This window comes from Ranitomeya variabilis, chromosome 2, assembly GCF_051348905.1.
Source record: "Ranitomeya variabilis isolate aRanVar5 chromosome 2, aRanVar5.hap1, whole genome shotgun sequence".
NCBI classification, from domain to species: domain Eukaryota; kingdom Metazoa; phylum Chordata; class Amphibia; order Anura; family Dendrobatidae; genus Ranitomeya; species Ranitomeya variabilis.
This window is the reverse complement of record NC_135233.1, coordinates 258,216,508-258,237,873: the sequence shown is the minus strand read 5'-3', so window position 1 is coordinate 258,237,873 and position 21,366 is coordinate 258,216,508. Positions and strand designations below refer to the sequence as shown.

The 21,366-nt window shown below is 43.0% G+C and overlaps 1 protein-coding gene across 5 annotated transcripts in view; it reads right to left on the bottom strand.

Moving 5' to 3' along the window:
- Positions 1-21,366, bottom strand: part of RXRA (retinoid X receptor alpha) — a 293,199-nt gene that overhangs the window by 181,906 nt on the left and 89,927 nt on the right. The window lies entirely within an intron of this gene.

The following is a 21,366-nucleotide window of genomic DNA, read 5'->3' as shown; positions in this document are numbered from 1 at the left end:
ATGATCGATGCTGCAGAGATTAAATCTACCTCCTGCAAAAGTCACAGCGGATGTAACACTTCACGATGCAAAGTGTGCAATGTTCCAAGTAACCGTATCTGCAGCAATCTGAGGCGTAGCTCTATAAGGGACATTTCTACTATGGAATTTCTACAGAATAAAGTCTGCAGCAGGAAAACAAACATCAAATTGTGTTAATTTTGCAGTGGAAATACTGTGGATTGGCAGCAGATTTCAGCATTAAATTGTCAGAATGTAGATCTCAAATCTGCGGCGTGGGATTTCATAAAGTCACATCCATGATGCTCATATTGTACTATGCTGGGGATTAGCTGCTGTTCAGGACATTGGAAAGCTAGGTGACAATCGCAGTGGTGGCATTCATTGCAGCAATTATCACTCAGCTTTCCCAGACACAGATACATTAAAATGGAAAGAAACTGCAAATTATCAATAGTATATGACGGCAAAAGACAAAACACCTTTGCACCATAATTGTGTATTGCTTGATCACTTGTCATACAGATGCAGGAAAAATATATCTCTTTGTACCGTGTTAGCCAGTAGATGGAAAAAAATATTACAATCTGAGAGTCCTCAGTGGTTGATACCTTTTAATGGCTAACTGAAAGCATGGTGTTTGTTACCATCTTTTCAGTTAGCCATTAAAAGGTACAACGACTGCGGACTCTCAGATTGTAATATTTGTCATATTCAGCACTTTATTCTTTGTTACATTTAAGTTATAAATAGGAAATTGGAGACACAATTGCTGAACTCTACTAAATTATATGGCATTTTATTTCAATAAAAGGGTTAAAGTGATGGCGGGTTGGTGGGGGTAGGGGCTTGTCAGTCTCCCTGTGACGACAGCCAGCACGCCCCAGTGTAACATTTTCCAGATGTGGTAGACAGAAGCAGACTTGTTCCGTGCACACTGGAAGCTGAGATTGCCCGGAGATAATTGGGAATTCCTGAACAGAGGCCAAAGTCTGCTTATAGACCCTTGGAAGACATAGGACACGTTGCTGCTAGGGAAACCGCAGGGCGGAACCGGAGCACTAAAGAAAAGGATCCTATAAGGATCTTATTTGTGGACAGAAGACCTGGTCATACAGGTAAAAGATACAATATATATTGAAAACTAATACTAAACACCCGGGAAATCAAAGTCAGTATCTTATCAAGGTTACAAAATAAACTGCGGCCAACCTTTCTGCTCTATTGTCTACTTCATCCACAAACACTGGAAAGTGCACTCATACTTCATAAACACGAAGTTCTCTCTCCCTGTCAATAACAGGCACAGAAAGTACTTTCTTCTGGTTTCTTCCAGTAAAAAACGCAGGTACAGATAGTACTGCCTACCTGTGTCTCCATGTTAATAATGTGGACACAAAGTACTGCCTCCCTGTCATTTCCTTTAAATAATGCTTGCACAGACAGAACTGCCTGACTACCCCTATCAATAATGTGGACACAAAGTACTGTCTCTCTGCCTCTCCCTGTAGATAATATAGGCACAGATAGTACTGCCTATCTGTCTCCCTGTAAGTAATGCAGATATAGATAGTACTGCCCCCTTGTCAATCATGCAGGCACAAATAGCACTGTCTCCATGTCTCTCACAATAAATTATAGAGGTACCGATAGTACTGCCTCCATGTCTTTTCCCATTAATAATGTAGGCACAGAAAGTACTGCCTCCCTTTCTCTTTCTGTAAATAATGCCAGCACAGAAAGACTGCCTGTCTCTCCCTATCAATACTGCATCCTTGTCTCTTCCTGTAAATTATATAGGTACAGCTGAGGCTACTTTCACACTAGCATCGTTTTGCATACGTCGCAATGCGTCGTTTAGGAGAAAAAACGCATCCTGCAAAGTTGTCTGCAGGATGCGTTTTTTCCCCCATAGACTTACATTAGCGACGCATTGCGACGTATGGCCACACGTCGCATCCGTCGTTCGCATCGTGTTTTGGCGGACCGTCGGCACAAAAAACGTTACATGTAACTTTTTTTGTGCTCCGAGTCCGCCATTTTCGACCGCGCATGCGTGGCCGAAACTCCGCCCCCTCCTCCCACTGGGCAGCAGATGCGTCGCAAGACTGCATCCGCTGCCCACGTTGTGATTAATTAGCACACTGTCCGTTGGGCCGACAGTTTGCGAAGGCCCGTACCGACGGACTAGTGTGAAAGTAGCCTAATACTGCCTCGCTGTCCCTCCCAATCAATAATGTAGGAGAAGAAAGTACCCTTGTCTCTTCCTGTAAATAATGCTGGTACAGACAGTATTGCCTGTCTCTCACTATCAATAGTGTAGGCATAGAAAGTACTGCATCCCTGTCTCTTCCAGTAAATAAGGTCAGTACAGAAAGTACTGCCTGTTTCTCCCTATCAAAATTGTAGGCACAGAAAGTACTGAATCCCCTCTCTTCCTGTAAATGATATAGGTTCAGATAGTACTTCCTACCCGTCTCTCACTGTAAATCAGGTAGGTACAAGTAGCACTATCTCCATGTCTCTCACTGTAAGGTATATAGGTACAGCGAGTACTGCCTTTCCATATCTTCCTACAAATGAAGCAGGTGGTACGTATAGACAATAATTCCTACCCATCTTTCCTGTAAATTAGGCAGTTAGCATAATTTCCTTTTTTTCCCCCTTTTTTCTCCATTAAATATGTTGTCACAGATACATAATGTACCGTATCTTTCTATACTTAATAAAGGACTAGCACTAGCTACTTGTCTTTTCTACTAAATAATGCAGATGCAGAAAATGCTACATCGCCTTCTATACATAGACTGTACTGCCTCTCCATCTCCCTATAAGTAAATGGTGAAGGCACAGATAGTACTGCTTTGCTCTCTCCCTACAAGTGCTGCTGGTTCAGATAATTATCTAGGCACAGACAGTACGGCCTCTCTGCCTCTTCCAGGAACTTATATAGGTACAGATAATAAAGGCCCACTCAAGATTACAAAGCTTGCCATGCACAATAAGCCATTTACGGAACAATGCAAAAACAAGAAAGTTAGTTATGATTGATTTTAGAAAGTCTGGAAATTTCACTCAGTGTTCCTAAACCTATAACCCTTGACAAAAACTGGTTCCACCTGTTCATGTCATTAGCCACGGGCTAATCATGGGTCACAATAAAGGCAGCAGACACAGAAGCTGCATTACCCTTAGTTATACAAGTCCCAGACACAACTCTGTGCTATATACGGTATGTGGACTATTTGTTATATCCAGAAAAATCCAAACAAGCAATGATAAAAGGGTGTGAAGACTATCCACAGGTACAGAAGTCTCTCTCGCTTCCCAGCATAAGCCTGCACCCTAAAGCACCGAATAGCTGGTGACAAATCCTGTTTTACGCCATTTGAAATACTTCTGAGCTGCTGGGTTTGTATACAATAACATCAGTCAGTACATTTATACACCCACTCAAAGGGGTAGGAAAAATCAGAATTGTGGAGCAAAAAAATAATATTAAAAGATTTGGGGGAAATTTGTTTCACATTCAAAACACAGAAAATGAGCATCCATCTAACCAAAAATTTGCATCATTTTGACCAACAGAGGGGCAAGGCTTCTGCAACTACAAAGAGCAACATGAGGGTGTTTCTGGTGGAGCAAGCTTCCTCCGAGACAGGTTAACAGTGATAAGGTAGACCCTATCAACTGCACATGGGAACACAGGAGAGGAGCGTGGGACTGTGATATAGGACAGGACATGGACTTGCCTCCGAAAAGATATCTGCCCCCATGCTACCTGTACACCCATTTAGTTACATTTCAGATTGTACGGCACTTTTAGGTCCAGAAGCTTCCTTTAATCACTGATCCAACACCTCTAAATCACAATTTGCATTGTTAAGGTTGCACACCCACCAAAAGATCCAGTATAAGGTCCCATTTTCTACTGCACTTTAACATAGGACAAGTGTCATCTGTGTTTTTCATCGGTGTTTGGTCCATCTCAGTTTTTGATTTTCACATTTGGATAAATAACAAAGCTTCTCCAATCCACTGCAATGTTAATGACAGACAGTACACTGATGTCATCCGTGTGATGTCAGAGATTTTCAAGGACCCATAGACTTGTATGGGTCACTTTGATCCTTAATCAATAATTTATTACAGACCACTTGGTCCACCAAAGAACACGGACATGTAAAGAGCCCCATAGACTACAATGGGTACTTGTTCTATCACTGAAATACACAGACAGAAAATGTCCGTTCTGAACGTGGCTTTAAACTTCACCATGAGGGTATAAACTTTTGCAACCAACGTAAATCTTGTCATGACAACGCCCACCACAATCGTTTTGTACATCTCTTGGTTTAATGCTTCAGAATTTGCTTCCAGCCGTGAAATAAACATATAATCATCTTGTTCCACCCACGGAGGGCTCCCCACAGTGAGGGTCATACTCCTGGTAAAGAGATGTCCTATGCGTTGAATGACATGCTTTCTTTGGATAAATGAATTTCGCTTTACACTTGAATTTACTACTTTACGCATTAAAAAAAGCCATCAATCAGCGCGTTCTGCAAAAATACGTCCCTGTCTGTGAACAGCTCCGCGGTGCAGCACAATTCCCCATGGCAAAGACACAAATCATGTTGAATCATTTAATAGGTGAAAAGCAATTAAGGTTGTGAAATAAACAGTAATTATGAGCTGTCCTAAGGTGAGTTCCTGCACATTGCAACGTTAACCCCTTCACACTAGGATGGGAGTCTGCACATACATGCACAGAGACATATTGATAAACAAGCCTTGTGCTATCTACGTCCCATACCGTGCATCGACAGTTCTGCTCTCTGTTACTATATTACACAACTACAGGACTAGAAATATAATAGTACATGAAAGCAGGGCTGAAAGTAAGAAAATATCTTATCAGGCAATGGAATGAGAATCCCTAGGCTTCTGCTGCAGATCTGCACACAATCCACAAGTAGCATCGACTGTCTTTTCTTGCACTGAAACTTGCCTCAAATCCATTCAGAAAAAAAAATGCGGGTGTAGTGTGGATTTTACATATATTTAGACATCCTTATAAAAAAAAAATGTGTGAACATGGCCTTAGTTTACTAGACAATATGGAGTGACATCTGCATCAAGGGCTTTACCTAGGGCAGTAAAAAAAACAAACAAATAAATTATGTGTATATATATATATATATTATACACACACACATACATACATACATACATACATACATACATAAGTACATAGACACACACACAAACAGTGGGTAAAATAAGTATTGACCACGTCACCAATTTTCTGAGTAAACATATTTCTAAAGGTGCTATTGACACAAAAGTCTCACCAGATGTTGGCAACAACCCCTCCAATCCACACAGGAAATGAATCAAACCATAGATGTCCATAAATTAGGTTTTGTGTAATTAGAGAAATGACACAGAGAAGAAGTATTGAACACGCTTACTTAATTTAGTACTTTGCACAAATGCCTTTATCGGTGATGACAGCTTCAAAACTCATCCTGTATGGAGAAACTAGTCGTGTGCATTACTCAGATGTGATTTTGGCCCATTCTTCAACACAAACACTCTTCATATCCTGAAGGTCCCGTGGGCTCCTTCTATGAAGTCTAAGCTTTCGTTCCTTCTATACATTTTCTATTGGATTTAGGTCCGGTGATTGGCTGGGCCATTCTAGCAGCTTATATTTATTTCTGAAACCAATTCTAAAACTCTGGGCAAAACCGTCAATGAAAAAGACCTGGGTGTATGGGTGGATGACAAACTCATATTCAGTGGCCAGTGTCAGGCAGCTGCTACAAAGGCAAATAAAATAATGGGATGCATTAAAAGAGGCATAGATGCTCATGAGGAGAACATAATTTTACCTCTATACAAGTCACTAGTGCGACCACACTTAGAATACTGTGCACAGTTCTGGTCTCCGGTGTATAATAAAGACATAGCTGAACTAGAGCGGGTGCAGAGAAGAGCGACCAAAGTTATTAGAGGACTGGGGGGTCTGCCATACCAAGATATGTTATTACACTTGGGGCTATTTAGTTTGGAAAAACAAAGACTAAGGGGTGATCTTATTTTAATGTATAAATATATGAGGGGACAGTACAAAGACTTTTCTGATGATCTTTTTAATCATAGACCAGTGACAGGGACAAGGGGGCATCCTCTACGTCTGGAGGAAAGAAGGTTTAAGCATAATAACAGACGCGGATTCTTTACTGTAAGAGCAGTGAGACTATGGAACTCTCTGCCGTATGATGCTGTAATGAGTGATTCATTACTTAAATTTAAGAGGGGACTGGATACCTTTCTGGAAAAGTATAATGTTACAGGTTATATATACTAGATTCCTTGATAGGGCGTTGATCCATGAAACTAGTCTGATTGCCGTATGTGGAGTCGGGAAGGAATTTTTTCCCCCAATGTGGAGTTTACTCTTTGCCACATGGTTTTTTTTTGCCTTCCTCTGGATCAACATGTTAGGGCATGTTAGGTTAGGCTCTGGGTTGAACTAGATGGACTTAAAGTCTTCCTTCAACCTTAATAACTATGTAACTATGTAATTGAGAGTATCCTTGACTGTGGGTGTAGAATCATGGTCTTGCTGAAATGTCAAACCTCGTTTCATCTTCATCATCCTGATAGATGGCAGCAGATTTTTATCAGGTATGTCTCAGCACATTCATCCATCCTTCAATTATATAAAGTTTGCCAATGCCATATGCTGAAAAACAGCCCCACACCATGATGTTCCCACCTCAAAACTTCACTGTTGGTATGGTGTTTTGGGGATGATATGCAGTGTCTCTTGGCCTGCAAACATTGTGTGTATCTTGGCATCCAAAGAGTTCAATTTTGATCTCATCTGACCAGACTATATTCTCCCAGTATTTCACAGGCTTACCTAAATGCTGCTGAACAAGCTTTAAACGCGCTTGAGCATGCTTTGTGTTCAGCAATGGAGTCTTACGTGGTGAGTGTGCACACAGTCCATGGAGTTTGAGTGCATTACTTATAGTTTTCTTTGAAAGAATTGTACCTGCTGATTCTAGTTCTTTCTGTAGCTTTCCACAGCTGATCATTAGCTCTTGCACAACTTTTCTGATAATTCTTTTCACTCATCTGTCTGAAATCTTGTGGGAATCACCTGATCGCAGCTAGTTTATGGTGAAATTATGTTCTTTCCACTTCAAGATTATCACCATACAGTGCTCACTGGCACTTCCAGTAGTTTAGAAATTCTTCTGCAAACAATGCCAACAGTATGTTTGCAATAATAAGGTTGCAAAAGTCTTGAGATAGCTCACTGGTTTTGTCCATCATGAGATGTTTCTTGTGTGGCGTGGCACCTTGGTAAGGAGACACCTTTTTATAGGCCATATGTTGAACCAGTTGATATTTTTCACTGAGTGGCAGGATTGCTTTCTAATTACTCATCAGATTTCAGCTGGTGTTATGACTATCCATGACTTTTTGCACCTCTCTTCAATACTTTTTCCCTGTGTAATTTCTCATTATTGCACATAACTTAATTTATGTATATCTAATTGGTTACGTGTCCAATACTTATTTTACCAGCTACTTACACTGCTCAAAAAATAAAGGCAGCACTTAAATCCCACATCCTAGATACCACTGGATGAAATACTCCAGTTGCAAATCTTCATTACATAGTGGAATGCAATGAGAACAAAAAAAAAAATTATCAATGTACATCAAAACTAATATCCCATGGAGGTCTGGATTTTGAATAATACTCTAAATCAAAGTGGAAAATCAAATTAGAGGCTGATCCAACTTCAGTGGAACTGCCTCAAGACAAAGAAATGATGCTCAGTGGTGTGTGTGGCCTCCACTTGCCGGTATGACCTCCCTACAATGCCTGGGCATGGTCCTGATGAGGTGGCGGATGTTCTGAGGGATCTCCTCCCAGACCTCAATTAAAGCATCAGTCAATTCCTAGGCAGTCTGTGGTGCAACGTGGTGTATGGTGGATGGAACGAGATATAATGTCCCAGAAATGCTCGATTGAATTCAGCTCTCTGGAACGGGCAGGCCAATCCATACCATTAATGCCTTCATCATGCAACTGCTGACACACTTCAACCACATAAGGTCTAGCATTGTCATGCTTCAGAAGGAACCCAGGGCCAAGTGCACATGTATTCAGTCTCACAATGGGTCTCAGGATCTCATCCCTGTACCTAATGGCAGTCAGGCTACCTCTGGTTAGCACATGGAGGGCTGTGTGGCTCTCCAAAGAAATGCCTCCCCACACTGACCCAGCTGCCAAACCGGTCGTGTTGAAGGATGTTGCAGGCAGTAGAACGTTCTCCACAGCGTCTCCAGAATCTGTCACATGTACTCAGTGTAAACCTGCTCTCATCCATGAAGCTCACAGGGTGCCAATGTCAAACCTGCTAACCTTGGTGTTATCTGGCAAATGCCAATTGACCTGCACAGTGTTGAACTGTAAGGACAACACCCACTTGTGGACGTCAGGCCCTCATACCACCCTCATGGAGTTTGTTTCTGACAGTTTGAGGAGACACATGGATGTTAGTGGCTCGCTGGAGGTCATTTTGCAGGGCTCGGGCACTGCTCCTCCTGGTCCTCCTTGCACAAAGTAGGAGGTAGTGGTCATGCTGCTGGGTTGTTGCCCTCCTAAAGCCCCTCCACATCTCCTGGTGTACTGGCCTGTCTCCTGGTATCTGCTCAATGCTCTGGACACTGGGCTGACAAACACAGCAACTCTTCGTCCCGCAGCAACACTTCTTCCCATAGCTTGCACTGATGTGCCATCCTGGATGAGTTGCACTACCTGAGCCACTTGTGTGGGTTGTACAGTAGACACTGCCTCATGCTACTGTACCTCTAGGGGTGAGAGCAATGACAAAATGCAAGAGTGACTAAAACAACAGCCAAAAAGGAAGAGAACAGAGAAATGGTCTGTGGTCACCCCCTGTAGAACACTCCTTTATAGGGGTTGTCTTGATAATTTCTACCTGTTGTCTGTTCCATTTGCACAACAGCACGAGAAATTGATTCACAATGCTACTTCATAACTGGACAGGTTGATTTCACAGAAGTGGGGTTGACTTGAAGTTACATTGTGTTGTTTAAGTGTTCCCATAATTTTTTTGAGCAATATATATATATATATATATATATATATATATATATATATATATATATATATATATATATATATATATATATATATATATATATATATACACAGTGGGGCAAAAAAGTATTTAGTCAGTCAGCAATAGTGCAAGTTCCACCACTTAAAAAGATGAGAGGCGTCTGTAATTTACATCATAGGTAGACCTCAACTATGGGAGACAAACTGAGAAAAAAAAATCCAGAAAATCACATTGTCTGTTTTTTTATCATTTTATTTGCATATTATGGTGGAAAATAAGTATTTGGTCAGAAACAAACAATCAAGATTTCTGGCTCTCACAGACCTGTAACTTCTTCTTTAAGAGTCTCCTCTTTCCTCCACTCATTACCTGTAGTAATGGCACCTGTTTAAACTTGTTATCAGTATAAAAAGACACCTGTGCACACCCTCAAACAGTCTGACTCCAAACTCCACTATGGTGAAGACCAAAGAGCTGTCAAAGGACACCAGAAACAAAATTGTAGCCCTGCACCAGGCTGGGAAGACTGAATCTGCAATAGCCAACCAGCTTGGAGTGAAGAAATCAACAGTGGGAGCAATAATTAGAAAATGGAAGACATTCAAGACCACTGATAATCTCCCTCGATCTGGGGCTCCACGCAAAATCCCACCCCGTGGGGTCAGAATGATCACAAGAACGGTGAGCAAAAATCCCAGAACCACGCGGGGGGACCTAGTGAATGAACTGCAGAGAGCTGGGACCAATGTAACAAGGCCTACCATAAGTAACACACTACGCCACCATGGACTCAGATCCTGCAGTGCCAGACGTGTCCCACTGCTTAAGCCAGTACATGTCCGGGCCCGTCTGAAGTTTGCTAGAGAGCATTTGGATGATCCAGAGGAGTTTTGGGAGAATGTCCTATGGTCTGATGAAACCAAACTGGAACTGTTTGGTAGAAACACAACTTGTCGTGTTTGGAGGAAAAAGAATACTGAGTTGCATCCATCAAACACCATACCTACTGTAAAGCATGGTGGTGGAAACATCATGGTTTGGGGCTGTTTCTCTGCAAAGGGGCCAGGACGACTGATCCGGGTACATGAAAGAATGAATGGGGCCATGTATCGTGAGATTTTGAGTGCAAACCTCCTTCCATCAGCAAGGGCATTGAAGATGAAACGTGGCTGGGTCTTTCAACATGACAATGATCCAAAGCACACCGCCAGGGCAACGAAGGAGTGGCTTCGTAAGAAGCATTTCAAGGTCCTGGAGTGGCCTAGCCAGTCTCCAGATCTCAACCCTATAGAAAACCTTTGGAGGGAGTTGAAAGTCCGTGTTGCCAAGCGAAAAGCCAAAAACATCACTGCTCTAGAGGAGATCTGAATGGAGGAATGGGCCAACATACCAACAACAGTGTGTGGCAACCTTGTGAAGACTTACAGAAAACGTTTGACCTCTGTCATTGCCAACAAAGGATATATTACAAAGTATTGAGATGAAATTTTGTTTCTGACCAAATACTTATTTTCCACCATAATATGCAAATAAAATGATAAAAAAAACAGACAATGTGATTTTCTGGATTTTTTTTCCTCAGTTTGTGTCCCATAGTTGAGGTCTACCTATGATGTAAATTACAGACGCCTCTCATCTTTTTAAGTGGTGGAACTTGCACTATTGCTGACTGACTAAATACTTTTTTGCCCCACTGTATGTATATATATATATATATATATATATATATATATATATATATATATATATATATATACATACACACACACACACACACACACACACATATACATACATACATACATACATACACACACACACATATACACAGGAGCTGTGCAGAAAAAGTTATATGATATGTTTTATAAGCAAAATGTGTTACATATGCACAGGGTAAATATATGATTGGTGGGGGTCTAACCGAACTTTGAAGCCACGGTTCTCAGAGTAAGTGGAGGTTTCAGCAACCAATAAGCGATAAATGGTAATTTTGGGGTTGCAAAGGATCACCGGGCCACCATCCATCACCGGTCCACCAAGCATAACAATATACATCATATGGGCTTGGTTATCAAATAAATGTCCACTTGTTTTGCAGATGTTACTAGCAAAAACTGCAACTTTATGGAGCCTGTTGTGAATTCTGCTTTTGGGCTCCCTCCGGTGGTTGTAGGTGGTAATGCAGTTGTCCCTGAGTTGCAGTCCTGGTCAGGTGTATCTGCTGATTGCAGTTCTGACTGGGGTATTTAGGTGTGCAGGATTCATTAGTCCTTGCCAGTTGTCCATGGTTGTTGGGAGGTTTTGGTCCTGGTTTGGTTCCTTCTGCCAAATCAGCAAAGATAAGTGTCTGGTTTTGTTTCTGTGGCACACATGCTGTGTGCTTAATAATTCTGTGCTATTCAGTGTTTTTTTTTGTCCAGCTTAGATTGTGTCAGTATTTTCTCAGTCTTGTTGGATTCTCTGGAGTGGCAGATATACATTCCATGTCTTTAGTTAGATTGTGGAACTTTTTGTATTATCTGCTGTGGATATTTTTGGAAGGGTTTTAATACTGACCGCTTAGTATTCTGTCCTATCTTTCCCTATTTAGCTAGAGTGGCCTCTTTTGCTGAATCCTGTTTTCTGCCTGCGTGTGTCTTTCCTCTCCTACTCACAGTCAATATTCGTGGGGGGCTGCCTATCCTTTGGGGTTCTGCTCTGAGGCAAGGTAGTATTCCTATTTCCATCTATAGGGGTATTTAGTCCTCCGGCTGTGTCGAGGTGTCTAGGGTTTGTTAGGCACACCCCACGGCTACTTCTAGTTGCGGTGTTAGTTCAGGTTTTGCGGTCAGTACAGTTTCCACCTACTCCAGAGAAAGTTCATGCGGCTCCAAAGTCACCGGATCATAACAGGAGCCATTAGGTGTCTCTAGAATCGATAGAACTGATGCCGGATTATCAGATATTCTGGACTAGCAAACTATTACAGAAAACTAGAATAATATTTGCTTGCAGGGTATAGAAAAAGGAAGATCAGGGATATGATGTATTACCATGTCGTCTAGTAATATATTTAATTTATCTATATCTAGTTTTATATTTAATCCTGATGGTTAATCAGAAGAAATTCCTAATTGACCCCTATGTATTAGGCCTACTTCACATGTTCGTGTCTCCGGTATGTGTGGCATCTGTTTGTTTTTTTTCACAGATGCCATACATACCCATTATAATCTATGATAATCTTCATATGTCTGTGTTTTCATATAGATCGTGTGTCCATGTGAACCACACGGAGACTTGTCCGTTTTTTTTCAAGTAGCACGAATGATAAATGGCCAATACTATGTCTCTGTGAAAAACATATACAGCACCGTCCATGTGCTGCACATGTTTTACACTGCATGGTATAGGAGAAGCTTCGTCATTTCATTCTTTCTTTATTCATTCCAGAAAAACACGGATGGAACACTAAACCAAAACACTGATGACACAGGTACGGTACTTTTTTTCCGGTACTGGTTTTATACGGACGTGTGAAGGGGGCCTTCGCAGACTTTCTGGATTAAAGGAAGCCTGGGCATTGCAATAATCCCGAAAAGAGTTAATGGAGCTTTGACACAGTAAAGGGTTAATTACTCACAAAATTAAATCTTGAAAATAAGCCTGCGCCCCCCGACGTCACTCAACTCTCGCCGCTGCGGTTAAAAATTCATTAATGACAGCAGATTAGTATTATGTCTCTGTCTTAATTAAAGAGGGCCGTGGAACAGCATTTTACACAGTCATGTCATTTTCTAAATGACATGGCTTCATTACAAAAGGAACTACAACCGCGCAACATGACACACTCTCCTTTCTCTCCCCGCGATGACAGCCGGGCCGCAAGCGTTAATTTTTAATTCACCCACATGAAATATTCAGTCTCCCCAGTACGGTGGATAATATTTCCGGAGGTAAGTGGCCGTCAACGTTCCTCATTTGGAAAAAGGATTCAGTTGCTGATTGTTCAGAAAAAAACCTTCGCAGTCTGATCCTCCATATGGTTGTACGATTTCAGGGTCATGTTCTGATGAGGGAGAGGATGGACGGGAACCAAATTGGGACCACAGAAATTTTCCCTCCAGAGATTATCTTAATGGATAATCACATATTTGCAAAATTCCATTAAAATGTAGGAAAAAAAATATGAGAAGATGAAACAGTATGGTGACAGGAGCGCCAACGCCATAAAGCGGTTTACTGCACCCATGAATAGAACGGTCAAGGACCTTCTTATCGCACTGGCCGCTGTAGTCTCCTTACTATATGCTTTTCTCATAGAGGGCTACACATCTCCCTGTATAAATACGTATAGCTTGCACATTCACAATGGCAGCTGAAAGTTATCCTAAAATAACAGGTTCCTCCATAGGACTTTATGAGCACCAACTACCATCCCCTATCTCATTAATGCGAAGATCTGTTTTCACTGAAGACACATTTTATCTGTGAATTGAGAATTTTGAGAATGAAAACAGCGGATTTCTCTAATAGGATACACTGCTCAGAAAAATAAAAGGAACACTAAAATGACATCCTAGATATCGCGGAATGAAATATTCCAGTTGCAAATATTTATTAATTACATAGTAAAATGTGTTCAGAAAAATAAAACATAAAAATTATCAATGTAAATCAAAATTAATATCCCATGGAGATCTGGAGTTGGAATGATACTCAAAATCAAAGTGGAAAATCAAATTACAGGCTGATCCAACTTCAGTGGGAATGCCTCAAGACAAGGAAATGATGCTCAGTAGTGTATGTGGCCTCCACATGCCTGTATGACCTCCCTACAATGCTTGGGCATGCTTCTGATGAGGCGGCGGATGGTCTCCTGAGGGATCTACTCCCAGACCTGGATTAAAACATCAGTCAACTCCTGGACAGTCTGTGGTGGATGGAACGAGACGTAATGTCCTAGATGTGCTTGATTGGATTCAGGTCTGGGGAACGGGCAGGCCAGTTCATAGCATCAATGCCTTCATCATTCCGGAACGCCGGCACACTTCAGCCACAAGGCCTAGCATTGTCATGCATCAGAAGGAACCCAGGGCCCACTGCACTTGCATATGGTCTCACAATGAATCTGAGTATCTCATCCTGGTACCTAATGGTAATCAGAGTACCTCTGGCTAGCACATGGGAGGGCTGTGCGGCCCTCCAAAAAAAATGCCTCCCCGCCCAACTACGACCCACTGCCAAACCAGTTATGCTGGAGGATGTTGCAGGCAGAACATTCTCCACGGCAAATGCCAACCGCCCTGCGTGGAGTTGGGCTGTAAGCACAACACCCACTTAAGGATGTCAGGCCCTCATACCACTCTCATGGAGTCTGTTTCTGACAGTTTGAGCAGAGACATTGATGTTAGTGGCCTGCAAGAGCTCATTTTGCAGGGCTCTGGCACTGTTCCTTCTGTTTGCACAAAGGAGGAGGTAGAGGTCCTGCTGCTGGGTTGTTGCTCTCCTAAGGCCCCTCCACGTCTCCTGGTGCATTGGCCTGCCCCTGGTATCTGCTCCATGCTCTGGACAATGTGCTAACAGACTCAGCTACACTTCTTGCCACAGCTCGCACTGATGAACCATCCTGGATGAGCTGCACTACCTGAGCACCTTCTGTGGGTTGTAGATACCACCTCTTGCTACTGTACCTTTAGGGGTGAGAGCAATGACAAAATGTAACTGTGGCCAAAACAACAGCCAAAAAGGCTGAGAACAGAGAAATGGTCTGTGGACTGTTGTGAATTAGACTTTTTTGGCTCCCTCTTGTGGTCACTAGTGATATGACTCTGGGATTGTCTTTCCCTAGTTTGGCACCCACCTGGGTCGTTAGTCCAGGGGTGTTGTTATATAAACTTCCTGAATTCTCAGTCTGGTGCCTGGCATCGTTGTAATCAGTTCCTTTCTGTTTGCTCCTGTCTGTTGGTCGTGGTTCTTGCAAAATTAAGCTAAGTCCTGCTTCCTTGTTTTTTTGGTTATTTGCATATCTCTTATTTATTTGTCCAGCTTGTACTAAATTTGATTCCTGATTTTGCTGGAAGCTCTAGGGGGCTGGTATCCTCCCCCCGGGCTGTTAGACGGTTCGGGGGTTCTTGTATATCCAGCGTGGAAATTTTGATAGGGTTTTTTGCTGACCGTATAAGTCATCTTACTATATTCTGCTATTAGTCAGTGGGCCTCTCTTTGCTAAATATCTAGTTCATTCTTACGTTTGTCTTTTCTTCTTACCTCACCGTTATTATTTGTTGGGGGCTTGTATCCAACTTTTGGGGTCTTTTCTCTGGAGGCAAGAAAGGTCTATCTTTTCCCTTCTAGGGTTAGTTAGTTCTCCGGCTGGCGCGAGACGTCTAGAACCAACGTAGGCACGTTCCCCGGCTGCTGCTATTTGTGGTGCTAGGATTAGTTATACGGTCAGCCCAGTTACCACTGTCCTATGAGCTGTTTTTTTGTGTTTGCAGACTTGGTAATTACTTTTGAGACCCTCTGCCATTGGGGTCATAACAGTATGCCAGGACCAAAGTTGAATGTTTAATGCATTGCAGAAGTGGGATAATAAGAAAGGAAATTCTGAGGCTTTTTTTTTTTTTTTCTTTCTTCCTCCCCTTTACCTCTGAGTGGCTTGTGCTTGCTGCAGACATGAATGTCCAGACCTTGATTACAAGTGTAGATCAGCTTGCTGCTCGTGTGCAGGGCATACAAGATTTTGTTACTAGTAGTCCTATGTCTGAACCTAAAATACCTATTCCTGAACTGTTCTCTGGAGACCGATTTAAGTTTAGGAATTTCAGGAATAATTGTAAATTGTTTCTGTCTCTGAGACCCCGTTCATCTGGAGACTCAGCTCAGCAAGTTAAAATTGTTATCTCTTTTTTGCGGGGCGACCCTCAGGATTGGGCTTTCTCGCTAGCGCCAGGAGATCCGGCATTGGCAAATATTGATGCGTTTTTTCTGGCGCTCGGATTGCTTTACGAGGAACCCAATCTTGAAATTCAGGCAGAAAAAGCCTTGCTGGCTATTTCTCAGGGCCAGGATGAAGCTGAAGTGTATTGCCAAAAATTTCGGAAATGGTCCGTGCTTACTCAGTGGAATGAGTGTGCTCTGGCCGCTAATTTCAGAAATGGCCTTTCAGAAGCCATTAAGAATGTGATGGTGGGTTTCTCCATTCCTACAAGTCTGAATGATTCCATGGCGCTGGCTATTCAAATTGACCGGCGTTTGCGGGAGCGCAAAGCCGCTAATCCTCTGGTGGTGTTGTCTGAACAAACACCTGATTTAATGCAATGTGGTAGAATTCAGACTAGAAATGAACGGAAAAATCATAGACGTCAGAATGGGTTGTGTTTTTACTGTGGTGATTCTACACATGTTATATCAGCATGCTCTAAACGCCTAACAAGGGTTGTTAGTCCTGTCGCCATTGGTAATTTGCAACCTAAATTTATTTTGTCTGTGACTTTAATTTGCTCATTGTCCTCCTACCCTGTTATGGCGTTTGTGGATTCAGGTGCTGCCCTGAGTCTTATGGATCTGTCATTTGCCAAGCGCTGTGGTTTTGTTCTTGAGCCGTTGGTAAATCCTATCCCTCTTAGAGGTATTGATGCTACGCCATTGGCGGAAAATAAACCGCAGTTTTGGACACAGGTAACCATGTGCATGACTCCTGAACATCGGGAGGTGATTCGTTTTCTTGTGCTGCATAAAATGCATGATTTGGTCGTTTTGGGTCTGCCATGGTTACAGACCCATAATCCAGTCTTGGATTGGAAGGCAATGTCTATGTCAAGTTGGGGCTGTCAGGGAATTCATGGTGATTCCCCCCCGGTGTCTATTACTTCCTCTACTCCTTCGGAAGTTCCTGAGTATTTGTCTGATTATCAGGATGTATTCAGCGAGTCCAGGTCCAGTGCTCTCCCTCCTCATAGGGACTGTGACTGCGCTACAGATTTGATTCCAGGTAGTAAATTTCCTAAGGGAAGATTATTTAATCTGTCTGTACCTGAGCATACCGCAATGCGTTCGTATATCAAGGAATCTCTGGAGAAGGGGCATATCCGTCCATCCTCTTCCCCTCTTGGTGCGGGATTCTTTTTTGTGGCCAAGAAGGACGGATCTTTGAGACCTTGTATTGACTATCGGCTTCTGAATAAAATCACTGTTAAATTTCAGTATCCTTTGCCTCTGTTGTCGGACTTGTTTGCCCGGATTAAAGGTGCCAAGTGGTTCACCAAGATAGATCTTCGTGGTGCGTACAACCTTGTGCGCATTAAGCAGGGAGATGAATGGAAAACTGCATTTAATACGCCCGAAGGTCATTTTGAGTACTTGGTGATGCCTTTTGGGCTCTCTAATGCTCCTTCAGTGTTTCAGTCCTTTATGCATGATATTTTCCGGAAGTATCTGGATAAATTTATGATTGTTTATCTGGATGATATTCTGTTTTTTTCTGATGATTGGGACTCGCATGTAGAGCAGGTCAGGATGGTGTTTCAGGTTTTGCGTGAGAATGCTTTGTTTGTTAAGGGCTCAAAGTGTCTCTTTGGAGTACAGAAGGTTCCCTTTTTGGGTTTTATTTTTTCCCCTTCTGCGGTGGAGATGGACCCAGTCAAGGTCCGAGCTATTCATGATTGGACTCAACCCACGTCAGTTAAGAGTCTTCAGAAGTTCTTGGGTTTTGCTAACTTCTACCGTCATCGCTAATTTTTCTAGCGTTGTTAAACCTTTGACGGATATGACCAAGAAAGGTTCTGATGTTGCTAACTGGGCTCCTGCAGCCGTGGAAGCTTTCCAAGAGTTGAAGCGCCGGTTTACTTCGGCGCCTGTTTTGTGCCAGCCTGATGTCTCACTTCCCTTTCAGGTTGAAGTGGATGCTTCTGAGATTGGGGCAGGGGCCGTTTTGTCGCAGAGGCGCCCTGGTTGCTCTGTAATGAGACCATGTGCTTTTTTCTCTAGGAAGTTTTCACCCGCTGAGCGGAATTATGATGTTGGCAATCGGGAGTTGTTGGCCATGAAGTGGGCATTTGAGGAGTGGCGTCATTGGCTCGAGGGTGCTAAGCATCGTGTGGTGGTCTTGACTGATCACAAAAATCTGATGTATCTCGAGTCTGCTAAACGCCTGAATCCTAGACAGGCCTGTTGGTCATTGTTTTTCTCCCCTTTTGACTTTGTGGTCTCGTATTTACCAGGTTCAAAGAATGTGAAGGCTGATGCTCTTTCAAGGAGCTTTGTGCCTGACTCTCCTGGAGTCGCAGAACCTGTTGGTATTCTTAAAGAAGGAGTAATCTTGTCAGCCATTTCTCCGGATTTGCGACGTGTGTTGCAGAGATTTCAGGCTGGTAGACCTGACTCTTGTCCACCTGACAGACTGTTTGTTCCTGATAAGTGGACCAGCAGAGTCATTTCCGAGGTTCATTCCTCGGTGTTGGCAGGGCATCCGGGAATTTTTGGCACCAGAGATTTGGTGGCTAGGTCCTTTTGGTGGCCTTCTTTGTCACATGATGTGCGGTCATTTGTGCAGTCCTGTGGGACTTGTGCTCGAGCTAAGCCTTGCTGTTCTCGTGCCAGCGGGTTGCTCTTGCCCTTGCCTGTCCCGAAGAGGCCTTGGACACACATTTCCATGGATTTCATTTCAGATCTTCCGGTGTCTCAGGGCATGTCTGTCATCTGGGTGGTATGTGATCGCTTTTCCAAGATGGTCCATTTGGTATCTTTGCCTAAGCTGCCTTCCTCTTCCGATCTGGTTCCTTTGTTCTTTCAGAATGTGGTTCGTTTACACGGCATTCCTGAGAATATCGTGTCTGACAGAGGATCCCAGCTTGTTTCCAGGTTCTGGCGATCCTTCTGTGCTAAGATGGGCATTGATTTGTCGTTTCCATCTGCCTTTCATCCTCAGACTAATGGACAAACGGAGCGAACTAATCAGACTCTGGAGGCTTATTTGAGGTGTTTTGTTTCTGCAGATCAGGATGATTGGGTGACTTTCTTGCCGTTGGCTGAGTTTGCCCTTAATAATCGGGCTAGTTCCGCTACTTTGGTTTCGCCATTTTTCTGCAACTCTGGTTTCCATCCTCGTTTTTCCTCGGGACATGTGGAGCCTTCTGACTGTCCTAGGGTAGATTCTGTGGTGGATAGTTTGCAGCAGATTTGGAATCATGTGGTGGACAACTTGAAGTTGTCACAGGAGAAGGCTCAGCGTTTTGCCAACCGCCGCCGCGGTGTGGGTCCCCGACTTCGTGTTGGGGATTTGGTATGGCTGTCTTCTCGATTTGTTCCTATGAAGGTCTCCTCTCCTAAATTTAAGCCTCGCTTCATCGGTCCTTACAAGATATTGGAAATCCTTAATCCCGTGTCCTTTCGCTTGGATCTTCCTGTGTCGTTTGCCATTCACAACGTGTTCCATAGGTCTTTGTTGCGGCGGTACGTTGTACCTGTGGTTCCTTCTGTTGAGCCTCCTGCTCCGGTGTTGGTTGAGGGCGAGTTGGAGTACGTGGTGGAGAAGATCTTGGATTCTCCTCTCTCCAGGCGGAGGCTTCAGTATCTGGTCAAGTGGAAGGGCTATGGTCAGGAGGATAATTCCTGGGTGGTTGCCTCTAATGTGCATGCGGCCGATTTAGTTCGTGCCTTTCACGCTGCTCATCCTGATCGCCCTGGTGGTCTTGGTGAGGGTTCGGTGACCCCTCCTTAAAGGGGGGGTACTGTTGTGAATTAGACTTTTTTGGCTCCCTCTTGTGGTCACTAGTGATATGACTCTGGGATTGTCTTTCCCTAGTTTGGCACCCACCTGGGTCGTTAGTCCAGGGGTGTTGCTATATAAACTTCCTGAATTCTCAGTCTGGTGCCTGGCATCGTTGTAATCAGTTCCTTTCTGTTTGCTCCTGTCTGTTGGTCGTGGTTCTTGCAAAATTAAGCTAAGTCCTGCTTCCTTGTTTTTTTGGTTATTTGCATATCTCTTATTTATTTGTCCAGCTTGTACTAAATTTGATTCCTGATTTTGCTGGAAGCTCTAGGGGGCTGGTATCCTCCCCCCGGGCTGTTAGACGGTTCGGGGGTTCTTGTATATCCAGCGTGGAAATTTTGATAGGGTTTTTTGCTGACCGTATAAGTCATCTTACTATATTCTGCTATTAGTCAGTGGGCCTCTCTTTGCTAAATATCTAGTTCATTCTTACGTTTGTCTTTTCTTCTTACCTCACCGTTATTATTTGTTGGGGGCTTGTATCCAACTTTTGGGGTCTTTTCTCTGGAGGCAAAAAAGGTGTATCTTTTCCCTTCTAGGGTTAGTTAGTTCTCCGGCTGGCGCGAGACGTCTAGAACCAACGTAGGCACGTTCCCCGGCTGCTGCTATTTGTGGTGCTAGGATTAGTTATACGGTCAGCCCAGTTACCACTGTCCTATGAGCTGTTTTTTTGTGTTTGCAGACTTGGTAATTACTTTTGAGACCCTCTGCCATTGGGGTCATAACAGTGGACACCTCCTGCAAAACCACTCCTTTGTAGGGGTTGTCTTGATAATTGCCTATCATTTCTATTTCTTGTCTGTTCAATTTGCACAACAGCAGGAGAAATTGATTCACAATCAGTGTTGCTTCATAACTGGACTGGTTGATTTCACAGAAGTGTGACTGACTTGGAGTTATATTGTGTCGTTTAAGTGTTCCCTTTATTTTTTGAGCAGTGTATATTAGAGAGTTTGCTGTCCCGGGTACTACCAATTTATGAAAAAGTGTTAAAACATCAGCTACTCTGAGTTTTATGTCAGAAAACATCTCAAATTCTGATGCAGATCTCCACCTGCTCGTAGGAGGTATAGATTTCTTTTAGTCCATGAGCCGGGCCAGATATCGGTACCACCCGGAGTGACTAATTTTCTTTGGTATTTTTAGGTAGATGCATGTCTGTAGTTTATTTTTTGATATGATAGCCCTTACATATACGTAGCTTATTAACCCCTTCAGCCCTAGGCCTATTTGTACCCAAGTGCCTAAGCCAATCTGACCTGTGCCACTTCATGGGCTAATAACTTTGGAACGCTTTCACCTATCCAAGCCATTCTGAGATTGTTTTCTCGTGACATATTGTACTTCACGTCAGTGCTAAATGGGAGTCAATATATTTTACCTTTCTATATAAAAAAATGCTAAATATTCGGAAATTTTGGAAAAATCGGCAAT